Below are 12839 nucleotides of genomic sequence, written 5' to 3'. Positions count from 1 at the left end.
TAGGTGTTAAATTTGCATTTATTCCAGGGATAATAAACACAGATATTGCAATTCCTTCGTGATGCATGGTTAAGGATCGGAGAGCGGAATGGTCAATATGGATGGTTTACAATAAGGTTGAAATGCCTCATCATTATAAATGGTGGTTTTTGATGAGCCTTCCCATCATCTTGTGCATAAGAGAGTCCAAATTTGATGAAGTTAACCGATGTAATACTTGTTTTACGTTATTGTTGTATAAATATATGCTGTTGCTTAAGTATTCAGTTAGGAGAGACAATAGTTCTTTCACTTGGTTTCTAATTTGGAAATTGATCTAGTGCATGCAGCCTGCAGAGATAGCAACTATGCAAGCTGAGCTTCATCGGCGCAGTATTGGACAAATGAGGGTATTCTTGTGTTTATGCTTCTTGTTGTACTTATTTCTGTATCCCTTAGTTATGGCACAATTGTTTGCACACTGATTAACAATCGATCGATCCAAGACATGCAAATATTTGGAGATCCTTCAGCAGTTCCTATTGTAATTATGGAACATGTAATGATGTCCCTCGACGTTCTATTAGTGATAAGTCATACTTGAGGAATTTCGATGTAATGAGTTTAGCTACCACAACCACTTTTTCTGAAGCTGGGAGTACAAGTGCTGCAGAAATAGCATGACCTGAAGATTGTGTCTTTGTGCATGGTTTCAGGGACGTTTAGGCTTCCCACACTTGTTTCTTTGGTTGTAGTTTTGTTTCTTTAATTTAATGCTATTTATTCCAGTGAATTATTTGATATGGAGTACGCAAGGACCTGAAGTAATTTTTCATGCACCTTGAAGGGCACATACGGTTGTTTTTACGTCTAATCCTGGCTTGAATATACAGGGTCATCATCTGGATTTGCGGCTTGTTAGGAACCAATGGCTTTTACTAGATTCGAAGATACATTTTCTTATGTCGGAGGCAAATGAAGAGAAACATCAGGAGACTTCAGAGATACGGGACTAAGGCTGCCGCATGAAGTGATTGCTTATGTTAAAAAGAAAATGGATAAAGCTTCGAAAACTGGGCACTTACGAAACATCAAACTTAGTTTGTCGGTCACTCTATTGGAAACATTATAATAAGAACAGCATTAGCAGTAGTTATTCTTGTCTAAAGCTTCATTTTGCAGTTTTATTAATTTTGAAATGTGTGCTTGATATGTGCTTCTGTATGCACAGATAGTAGTATGGACCTTACCTAAGATTCCTCCATACGTATGTATCTGTGTCTGGGACACACTTGGGATATCTATACAGTTCAAATTCTTTATTCAATTCTGGGTTGTGCTTTTGAAGACTCAAGGGGACGCAGTGCATTCATCAGCTGACTTTCACAGATGACCCAGATATCCGTAACACTTTCTTCTACAAACTTTGTAAGGTAGTGTGAATAAAGTCGCATTATGGTTTGCATTTTGCCACCATTCTTTTATTACTCACTATTGATTTGATTGTGCATTTATGCTGAAGACATGTCAGAAATATGTAATTATTTTTATGCTCTGAATTTCTGAAATAGTCGATTTTCTTTTTTCAGCAAAAAACTCTGGATAGTTTCAAGAATATATCCTCCTTTCGTCACCCCGGGTATTCCGTGCCTCTTTGAACTTGTTGCCATCTTGAGCAGTTTTACCTTATAGTCGAGTGATAATTCAATAACTGTATAAATTAATGTTTTCCCTTCGACTCATGAGGTCATTAACAGATGACTTGCCTCACAGGATGGTTATGTCCCGTATCATTCTGCCAGAATTGAAACATGCCGGGCAGCATCATCAGACTACTCCAGAAAGGGAAAAGCATTTCTGGAGAGTTGAACGACTGCTTAGACCAGATACGGTCACCTACCTCTGAGAACCATCTGTTTATCCGTTGTGATGTCAACTTTGACACGTCCATGTATGGAAAAAACTTAAATACCTCATTGGACGAGCTGCTCATATAGAGTTTTTGGAGTCGGATATTTTTGATCACTTCATAATGTGGTCATATCCAGAACTTGAATGAATATATTACAGGAGTCTGGCTTTTACCTAGGTATCCAGTTGATCGCGAATTGCGCAGAGCCTACAGTCAATGTTTCAAGTTTTCTAGCATACCAAATGAGCAAGATTGGCACAACAGGGATGGATAGATCGAGAGATGGTAGCTGCTGTAAATTAGTACGTCGAAGATGCTTCTGTCGAAAGGTTGTATCTATCTTTGATCAGCCGAGTCTTTCTTTTTCCTTTACCACGGAATTTTATGGCTCGGCATATGAGTTGGAATCAGTAGATAATTATATATAAAAACTAGCAATGTAAAAAAAATCCAATAGGTCAGTTTGTTTTAGTGAATGATAGAGAATGATCATTTATGTATGTAAACATGCGGAAGAACCATTGGAATGAATTCAGCAGACATTAGTTTAGAGCCATAATTTTAGTTTCAGAGTATATTCTCTTTTATGATATTTGCTCTTTTCAAAGATGATTTCGTATGCAAAATGCTGTGGTTCAGATGGATTCAAAATCCAGCAATGCCAATTCTCATTTTATGCTGTACTGAAAAAAATTAACTATTTAAATTGCAAGGACTAATCTATTTGGATCATAATTTAATATATCCGTAGTTTTCTTTTACTTTGCAAGTGACTTTAATATATTTTAATTAATATTTAAATAATAATTAAGGACAAATAATTAGAGATCAAGACGTTTGTAATAATTTGATAAAATCCAATGATCATCTGTTAATAAGTTTAATATTTTTTTTAATTTGTAAAAGTTGAATGGCCAAAATGAATATTTGAACATAGTTTAGTGACATTTAAATATTTTTGTGTACCAAATAATTATTCTCCCTTAATTATCATTTCACAATTCGTAATCATCTATCTTTAATTACTTAATGTGATTAAAGGTCTGTTTGTTTGGCTGTAATTGATTTTCCGAAAATGAATTAATGGAATTTAAATTCTGGAAAATGAATACATTTCTGGAAAACGTTTTTCGGAAAATATTTTCCGTAAAATGAATTACATTTTTCTGAAAAACATCTGGAAAACGTTTATGATGTTTGGAAGATGTATTTAAACCTTTTTTTCCACTAATTGAAGAGTTTTTAAAAATTATTTATTACAAATTTTAAATATAATAAATAATATTATTTATGATAAAACTTAGTATTATTATTTTAAAATATTAAAATAATTTATTTATTATTAAATATTACTTTTATAATTTTATTAATAAAAATATTAATATTGGTATATTTTAGTGAAATAAAATATTAGAAATTATATTAATTATTTATTAAAGTAATAGTGTTATATTATATTTTAAAAATATTAATAAGTATATTTTAAATATTTTTATTAAAATATTATTAAATATAATAATATTATTCATTATTAAATATATAAAATTTTTTATTATATATTATTAAAATAAAAAATAATATCTTATATTATTATAATATAATTGATTATTTTATATAATATTAAAAATATAATATTATATTATTATAAATATTAATAAATATATTTTAAATATTTTAATAATTAATATTTTGATGAAAATGATATTAAAATATTTTATTAATATTAAATTCATAAAATAAAATTATTTTGATTATTTATTGTTTGAAGTGAAAAGTTCGGAAAATGAATTTCGGAAAATAAATCCGTAAGTCATTTTACAAAAAACACAAAGGAAATTATGTTACTAAGAAAATGAATTACGTTCCGGAAAACGAATTATGTGAAACAAACACTGGAAAATATTTTCCGAAAAACGAATTACGTGCAACAAACACGGAAAAATATTTTCCGGAAAACGAATTACATGAAACAAACACGAAATTTCGGAGAAAACCAATTCCGTAATTGATTTTACGGCAAACAAATAGACCCTAAGTTAAATTGCGATTATGAGTGACATTGAATTGAACTACGATCATCAGTGCTATTTACTTATTTAATCATATGTAATAACTAGTGAATCATGTCAGATCCAATACTAATATTGTTTGATTTACAGTTATTTGTGACTGGAGACCATCTGGGTATATCTCATACTATTGAATACGTATACAATTACTTTTGGACTGTTATTTGTGTGTCCAACATACGCAGATCGATATACTCTCATATATGAACGCTTATACCATATTTTTGTGATAAATAAAGGCTTGAATTTTCATTGATGCTTGGGATGTCAAAATAATCCGTCTCTATATATTATTTATCAAAATAATCACTAGTCACTCTCCTTTACATTTTACTTATGATTATCCTGTTATTTTAATGTCATTTATAGTTAATGTAATCTATATTTTGTTTCCAAAAAAAAGATAAATGGTATATAGAATTTATTAAGTGGTCTCAATTAGTAAATAAAGTGTTATATTTTTTAAAGTTAATTTGTTTTTGAGATTTTAAATTCGAGCGGTTAATGTATCATCTTGCAATCATCATGTATTATTAATAAATAGGATTATGATATACTTACACCTAATATAAAATTTTTAGTTTTATACATTTTAAGATCAGAAAATAAAAACTGAAATTAACTTCTTATTTTTTTTTATTAGTAAATATCATCATATTTACTGTTATTAATTTTAATCTTTAGAAAAGTATAAAACTAAAAAAAAGTACACGTAATTGGATCTGCCTAATAAATAAATAGTGTATATAAAATATTGTATATAGCAGTAAAACATAAGACTACGACACAAAACATGTAAACTGGCGAATACGCGGTGATGAAAATAAACGTAAAAGTAGAAAGCGAAGCTGGAAGTGAAAGACGATGAGTCTCCGCGGCAACTCTTATTAGACTAGATCTCACCCCTTTCTCTTAAACATTCCTTTATTTATTTTATTTTTAGTCGACAAATCAGATGGCTTCGATTCGTCGAACTCTCTCTCCGGCATTTCACAGCCGTTCCTACCAGAACGGCGCCGGCGGATTCTCCTCGTCTCTGCGTAACAAGCTCTTTCATAACGGGAACGCTAAGCATTTCCCCTCTTCCACTCCGTCGAAGCTGTTGTTCAGCGCCGTCAATTATTTTACCGTCGAGGATGGCGGCGGCCTTTTTTCCATTGTCTTCTTTTTCCTAATAGGGTTGCTTTTCGGTATTGTTCCGTTGGGACACATGGAGACCGATTTCCGACCCGAGGATTTAGCTCCTCCCGACCTCGGACTGCCGCATGTCGATCTCCAATCGGAGGATCCGATTGTTTCTTATGTTGCATTGGGCGTTAACACTCGATTGGAAGAACAAAAGGAAGTTGCCGATTCAATAGAGCCTTTAAAGCAGTTAATCGTCGTTACGCCGACTTATAATCGGGCATTCCAAGCTTATTTCTTGAACAGGTTGGGCCAAGTTTTGAGGCTAGTGAAGCCGCCGTTGGTTTGGATAGTGGTGGAGGAGAAAACGGTGTCGTTGGAGACGGCCGAGATTTTGAGGAAAAACGGGGTCATGTATCGGCACGTCGTGTCCACGCGCAATTCTACTAACGTGAAGGACCGAGGTGTTCATCAAAGGAACGCCGCTTTGGAACATATCGAACGGCACAAGCTTGACGGGATCGTATTTTTTGCCGACGACGATAATGTCTACACCCTGGAGTTGTTTGAAAGCTTGAGAACTATAAGGTATTTTTAAATTTTTTTTGAGGGAATCTTGCTTTTGAAGAGAGTTGATGAGGATTACAAATTTGGGTCAAAGCGGTTGGGAAGTTAATGGTTATTGAATTGTTCTTAATAACATCTTGTTTTCGTAGAGATTTTGGTTTAGTAGTTTGGTGAGTATCTGAAAATTATTGTCATTTCCAAATGATAGCATTTTTTGTTTGTGGATTAAATCCGCCGTTTTAGCTCTCTATTATTTACCCGGATCTAGTTTCATTTTCATATGACATTCAGCCTGTATGTTTCAAGCTTTGCCTTCATCGTTTGTTTTGTTATGAACTTGTAATCTTGATCTATGTTGCCCGGAATCTTTATTTTTCTCGAAATACTCCTAACCGATTCATGTTCAGACATTGGTATGTGCTATTCAGAACTTGGTTATTTGACTTAAAAGTTCAAGCTGTTAGCTGATATTTAGAAGTTTTCCCTTTTCAAAAGACTAATGAGGATCTCAATAACTATTTTGCTAATTCCTTAGCTTGGATTGATATGACTTGTTAATTGTTGATTGCTCTAGATTGAATTCCGAGTTTGTCTTGTTCATCTGCATGTTATAGACTACAGATTGCTCTCCAATGGTGTAGCTGTAAAGTGACTACCTTGAAATGCTTCATCTTTTCCAAATTATGCTATTATACACAAATTCATGATATGCATCTTCTTGTGTTGTAGCCGTTTCGGAACTTGGCCTGTTGCCATGCTTGAACGAAGCAAAAACAAGGCTATTCTGGAAGGTTCAGTTTGCAATGCGAGTCGAGTAATTGGATGGCACACAAATGAGAAAAGCAAAAGACTTCGTAGGTTTCATGTTGATATGTCGGGATTTGCTTTCAACAGCACCATCTTGTGGGACCCAAAGCTATGGTGACGCCCCTTCTCAAACTCAATTCGACAATTGGACACAGTGAAGGAGGGTTTCCAAGTATGAATCACATTGTGTTGCATTTTGCACTATTTCATTGATGTCGATGTGTATTTTCTCTACAAATGTTAGGCTTACAGCTTGATTCTTGTCTTTGCTCACTTTTCTTTCTATGCAGGAAACAACATTTATTGAGCAAGTAGTGGAAGATGAAAGCCAAATGGAAGGTATACCACCTGGTTGTTCGAGGATTATGAATTGGCATCTACATTTACATACCGACAATCTTGTTTATCCGAAAGGCTGGCTACTTCAGAAGAATCTAGAGGTTACCTTGCCTGTTTAGTGATGAAAGCTCAGTTCCACAACGTTTTAATGTCGAGGTGGGGATAAACGGGTAAGATATTCAATTCTGAATTTCCCTTGTAGTAAGTTTGACTTTTATTATAAAAAATATTGGCCTGTCCGAGAGATAGGAAAAAAAGCACACACATGATACGTGAAAGGTGGCAAAGAGAGAACTAATGACAACAAAACAGCTTGAGACAACTGTCAATCGTGTATAATTTGCATTTGATTGTACTACAGATATCTAAACGTTCTCTTATGCCAAATAGTTTCTGATCAGAGCTATTTTTCTGACAGTTCTGCCCGGTGGTGCATTAGTTAAGCTTATTCCGAGCCGATTTGCTGCAATCATCGCCATACAGTAGAGCCTAGTGCCTGCAAAATTATTCATCTGGCAATGACAAAGATGTAAAAGATTTGTGATTTTTCTTGTTCATAGAATTTTGTAACATGAAATATTCTTACGGAACAAGACTTCACTGCACAAAATGGTCAGTGGATTTGTTTGTGGATCGGTAGTCTTTACCCTTTACATTATATCTCATTCTTGTTGTAAGTTAAATGTTATTTCATTGTTTTATTCCACTCTCTAGAATTGGGATAGTTGAAGTTTAACAGGTTTTATTTTTTTGTCCATTGTTTAACAGGTTTTAACACATTGGATTACTTTTATTGTTTTTTTTTAATCTTTTTTACACTTAATTGAACTGGTTTTATAGGTGAAGTTTTGTTCAGAGTTTGTTATGTTAATAATCTCTATATTAGAATTTTATATTTTTTAATTTTTTTAAAAATTTTAATCTTGACAAAATGATATGATGCTATATTGTATTAATTTTTGTTTATATAAATATGCCTATTTTAATATTATATGATTTATATAGAAAATTGCATCAGTTGGATCGAATCCAAATATATTGGATTGACGATCTCATAATTATTTCATTTAGATCAAACCATCTTTCCACCGATCCCGAACCACCAGGCTGTTCAAAAAAACAGGAGCAGCTGCAAGTCTCTGTTCCATCAGTTTGCCAATCTTGGAATCCATGAATCCCTCAAAGATTTTGTAGGAACAAACCAGCTAATTTCACTAGACTATCCTTATAGCCCATCTTGTCACCCCACTGCAATCCAATAAATAATGCTTCAAGTTTTCGAGTAAAATGGAAGACGCAATTGAAGAACAATGGTGAAAAACCTATAGAAAAAAGAGAAATCCAATTAACAGTGTTCATAGGATCCAGGATTTCAGAAGGAACACCCTCAATCTCGGTCGGAATTTTGAGTCCGAATACTGCAGTTGTTTTGTAGTTTGCCTCCAAAGACTCCCCGAATGAATGACATCGATGATCTTTCTTGGTAAATTAACTTAATACGACTGCCTGTTCCACCATAGCTGCCGCAGAAAAAGGGAAGAACATAACTATCCATTGAAATTGAAATGCATACACCAGAAGCCATGTTCTATAGCTATGTTGTTCCGACTCTTGATCTTCGTATACGTTCTTCCAGACCAGCCGGTATGCTTTTGCATCTTTTCTGCTAACATCGCTGCATACTTGGTCGGTTGTAGCATTATAAATGCCGCACCGAAGCAAGCCGAAAATGTCGCCTGTGGCTCCTTCACACCATCTTCTGTCCCAGCAACCTGTTTTTGTTTTTTTATGATAAACAATCTGTTATACACACACACACATATATATATATACATATACATGAAGAAGGTTTGTTGAAGTACCAGAGCAGTGTAACCACTGATGAAATGATACATGGTTTGAGCCAAGCTCAGCTTGCTCACTGGAGGAAGCACACCAAATGCACCACAAGCCAGTAGGATGACATTCTTCGGATGAGGCCCGACACACAGTATCTTTGCATTCGGGATATACTCGATCAGATAGGCTGTCCTTGTGTTCTCTGCAATCAATTTTATCGTTAGAACAGCAATTGCCTGGATTCGAACATTATTTGTTCACTATGATTCAGTTCTTACCCATGACAGATTGATCGAGTGATCGACTTCTCGAGTATGTTCATCGAATACAACATTCTCTAACACTGGGGAACAATAGCGGTCAAGTTAGATATTGCTATAGGTTCACCATTAAAGTAGATGAATCCGAGTTCTTAGCGGTCCCGAACTTGATGGCATTCCAAATATCAGGCTCCTTCTCTTTAGACAAATCAATGCACTTAGCATAACAACCTCCTTCTATATTCGACACGCCATTCTCGCTCCAGCAATGCTCAATTGCTCATCATCTCCGATTAAACACCTATTATGATCAGTGGACAAAGTTGTCTTCCCAGGATCTGGCGCATAGGCATGAGATATTGCATAACACTGAACAAACCTTTCTTCATTTCCCCTGCATACTGTGTGCCTAGAATGATCATCTCCCTCCTATCAAGGTTGAGGAAGTCATGTAATGGGTGTACCAATTACACGGGAACTGCCCTTGGTGAATTCCGGGTCGCCGAAGTTGTCGAGCTCATCCGGAGTGGGTCGAATGCACCTGTGACACACCAAATTATCATATTATCTTGTTTTGAAACGAATGGAATGGAAGAAATCTGCAATTCTATTTGTTTTTGGTTCGTGACTTACATGTTGTGCATGAACAAGGAATGGTATGCTCTGGCAGATATGATACGGACTTTGAGTCTGTGTTGTGGATCCCAATTTAGAAACTGATCATTTACGAAAACCTGAAACAGATTCTATCACTACATCCATCCATTCCTAAGACGCAGGTTGATCATTTAAGGCGAGATACGTGGTCTGAACTCAGCAAGCAACCCTCAACTTAATTAACTAAAACTTGAATAAGTACCTTATCCAAGGAATTCAAGTAATCCACAGCTCTTTCTCTGTTCACCATGAAAGTATGCTCCTCCATTTCAATGTTCGGCGAGCCAGACGAAGCTGTGTCAATTAAGTTCACCTTTCACCAACTTCGGACCGATCTCCCTCGTCAAGGACGCCAAACAAGCACTGTCCCATACAGAAAATAATCACCCGTATAGAAACACGACACTAATGATGCACTAATTACCTGATGGATTGCAGCTGCTGTTTCTGGCGCTCTATTTCAGTGTTGTTGCTAGAAAAAACACCTTGGGTGTTTTCATGGGGCGTATTGGGAGCCGATTTCTTCTTCTGAAGAGAGTGAAGTTCGTTGGTTGTAACCCCAGACCGATTCGGTTAACTCGATCCGATCTGGAGTATCACGTTAGGACCACCGGAGCGACCCACTATAAAAATAGCGGAAAATTTAAAACTTTTATTAAAACATGTAAATTATAAAATGATATATCATTACGCAAAAATAAAACATATTTTTAAACTCGTATATAAAACAAAATACAATTACTTACCCTCTAATCACATGTACCATACTCTGCAAACAAAGCCGGAAGAGCTCCTTTACTAAAGTCGATAGATGCACTGGTACAATTCTTTTAACCTGCAATGGTGAGTAATAGAGTGAGCTTCGGAAAGCTCAGTAATACATAACTACCAGATGATGCTGAAGAATGTACAGATACAGATAAACATGTATTTCCTTATCGGTTCAGATATTTACAGATTTTTATGCTGAGCGGAAATCCTACTGATGTTTCAAGTAATAACATATAGTATTCATTTCAGATGGAACAATATTTGGGATGTTTAGGTTCAGGAGATCAGAATAGGTTTTCTAGTGTATTCCCATAAAACCAGTAAACAAATACAGGTCTTTTTAAAACATATACATATACACCCCCATCCTTTCACAATCTGTTTGTGTAGGTTCCCGGAACCATACACCCCGCACAACCAGTGAGGCTCTGAGCACACAGCCGAGAAGCCTGTAGATATACTTCCTCCAACAATAAACCCCCCATATAAAACATTTCTCCGTTAGTAAACGGAGATATCATAAATCAAAACAGAATTCAGATCAGATATCATAACAGAATCCAGATCAGAAATCAGAACAGAATTCAGGTAATGTATCAGAACAGAATTCAAGTCAGAAATTAGATAAAATATTTATGTGATTAGGGAACACACCAGAGTTTATGGATATTATTCAGACGTACAGGATAATCTTAACAGGCAGAGACACACGGATCTTCAGTATACCGATAAAATATCAGAATTTAGAATCACTATTGGAAGAGTTCAATAACTGACGGAATCATCAGTTATTCAGAATGTGAATTGAGCTGATAAGGAAGAACTAAGATTCAGAACCTTTACAATCTATGTCGATTGATTGGATTATCGAACAACTCCAGATGAATAGCTCCCAGAACTAATACTTGTCAACTTATCAATTCACTAACCTTTCAGGGTATTTACTCTTTAATACCAAATATTCTTATCCATAGATCATCTTCTGAGTCATCACTGAACAGATCTTAAGGAGAAGAACAAATATTCTAATGCTCTTTATTTCATTTCCATGTTTAAACTATACCAGGAAATGCCGACGTACTTAATTTATGATTCATAATCCATAGAGATGATACATCATATATGTTCATCCGAGTTTCCAAACATATTCCATTCTCTTACTTAATCCTCAATTCTTGAGGTTACTTAGTTCATTTAGTAGTCAAGTCATTTACAGTTACTTTAGGGTTTTTTATAGTAATTCAGACGTTTCTGAATTTCAGATACATATTGTACTCCTGTTCCGTTCAATTTGGTCTTCATTGTGGATTTGTCTAACGAATATCCTCTTCTTAGTACAAAATGCGATCTAGAATTGAGCTGAGCTGAATACTTCCAAAATTATCATCGAACCAAACTTGAGAAGTCGAACACGCATTCAAGTGACATTTATGCCGTTCTGGTACTGATATAACACTAGCATTGGTTGCTCGGCTTAATATGTGATCCATAAATTTTAAGATCAATACCACACCCATGTTTACTTAGATTTCTTAATTAATCCAAAACATCTACTCAGTCTAGGCCATAAGGGCATTTTAGTCATTTTAGTGCTCAATGTTTTTCCATCTATTTCAAAGCTTGAAGATATCCATTCATTCCTGGCTTGGCGATACTCTTGAGTCATTTCCATTACAGGGGTATTTTGGTTATTTTATTGATCCAACGTATTTCAACCCTTTATAACTCATCTGATCTTATTATTTAATTTAAACGTACCATATTTTCCAGTTCTTTCGAACAATTCTGATAAAAGAGCACCCTCAATAATTTATTCTTAATTCGGAGATTTTCAGGTCAATTGCCTTCTCAGAAGTTACAAACATGTTATCATGAATTTTCTGTACAAAGACAGATCTTAACCATTAAATCCGTAATTTATCGAGTTAAGTATGAATTCTCAAAGTACTTTTTCATTCAGGGTTAACTCATACTAGTTTACCTCTCAAGGGCATTTTCGTAATTTCTTAACCAGATAATGTCGGTATTAACTCTTAACGAAGATAATTATAATTTAGAGATCCTATGATCAATTGCTTTCCTGAACATTCTCTTATCTTGAAATGATTCCTTAACAGACTTCTAGTATCATGCACAAACACTCTTGGGTTAAAAACCCATTATCTATATTTTCTAAGCAAAACTAACATTTCTTATGCACATCAGTAATTTCATCAGATCAATATGTCTTTAAAGACCTCTTATCCAACTTCCATAGTCAAATCTTGTCTTTTTATAACTTAATGGTATTTTTGTAATTTTACCCTACCGGAGTATTATTATAATTTCTCATCCAAGTACCTTTAACATTTAACATTTGATGAAATAAATTATAAGTTACAGATCCATATTCATTTCTTTATCACTAAGCACAGAACTTGTAATTTAATTCTAATAATCTCTCAATTTCTTATAAAAGTCATCTTAACCATAATCAATTACTGAACCTTTTTACCGTATTCAGATCGAGTGTAA

At 34.5% G+C, this 12839-nt stretch overlaps 3 pseudogenes; 2 read left to right on the top strand and 1 right to left on the bottom strand.

The window, feature by feature from the left end:
* The first annotated feature begins 42 nt into the window (after positions 1-42).
* LOC120184402 lies at positions 43-2256 on the top strand (annotated as a pseudogene).
* Positions 2257-4862: 2606 nt separating this feature from the next.
* LOC120184519 lies at positions 4863-7326 on the top strand (annotated as a pseudogene).
* Positions 7327-8158: 832 nt separating this feature from the next.
* Positions 8159-9858, bottom strand: LOC120184420 (annotated as a pseudogene).
* Positions 9859-12839: the final 2981 nt, after the last annotated feature.

The sequence above is a fragment of the Hibiscus syriacus genome, unplaced genomic scaffold (genome assembly GCF_006381635.1).
Source record: "Hibiscus syriacus cultivar Baekdansim isolate YM2019G1 unplaced genomic scaffold, ASM638163v2 tig00003840_pilon, whole genome shotgun sequence".
Lineage (NCBI taxonomy): Eukaryota > Viridiplantae > Streptophyta > Magnoliopsida > Malvales > Malvaceae > Hibiscus > Hibiscus syriacus.
This window is presented reverse-complemented; position numbering and strand designations above follow the sequence as displayed.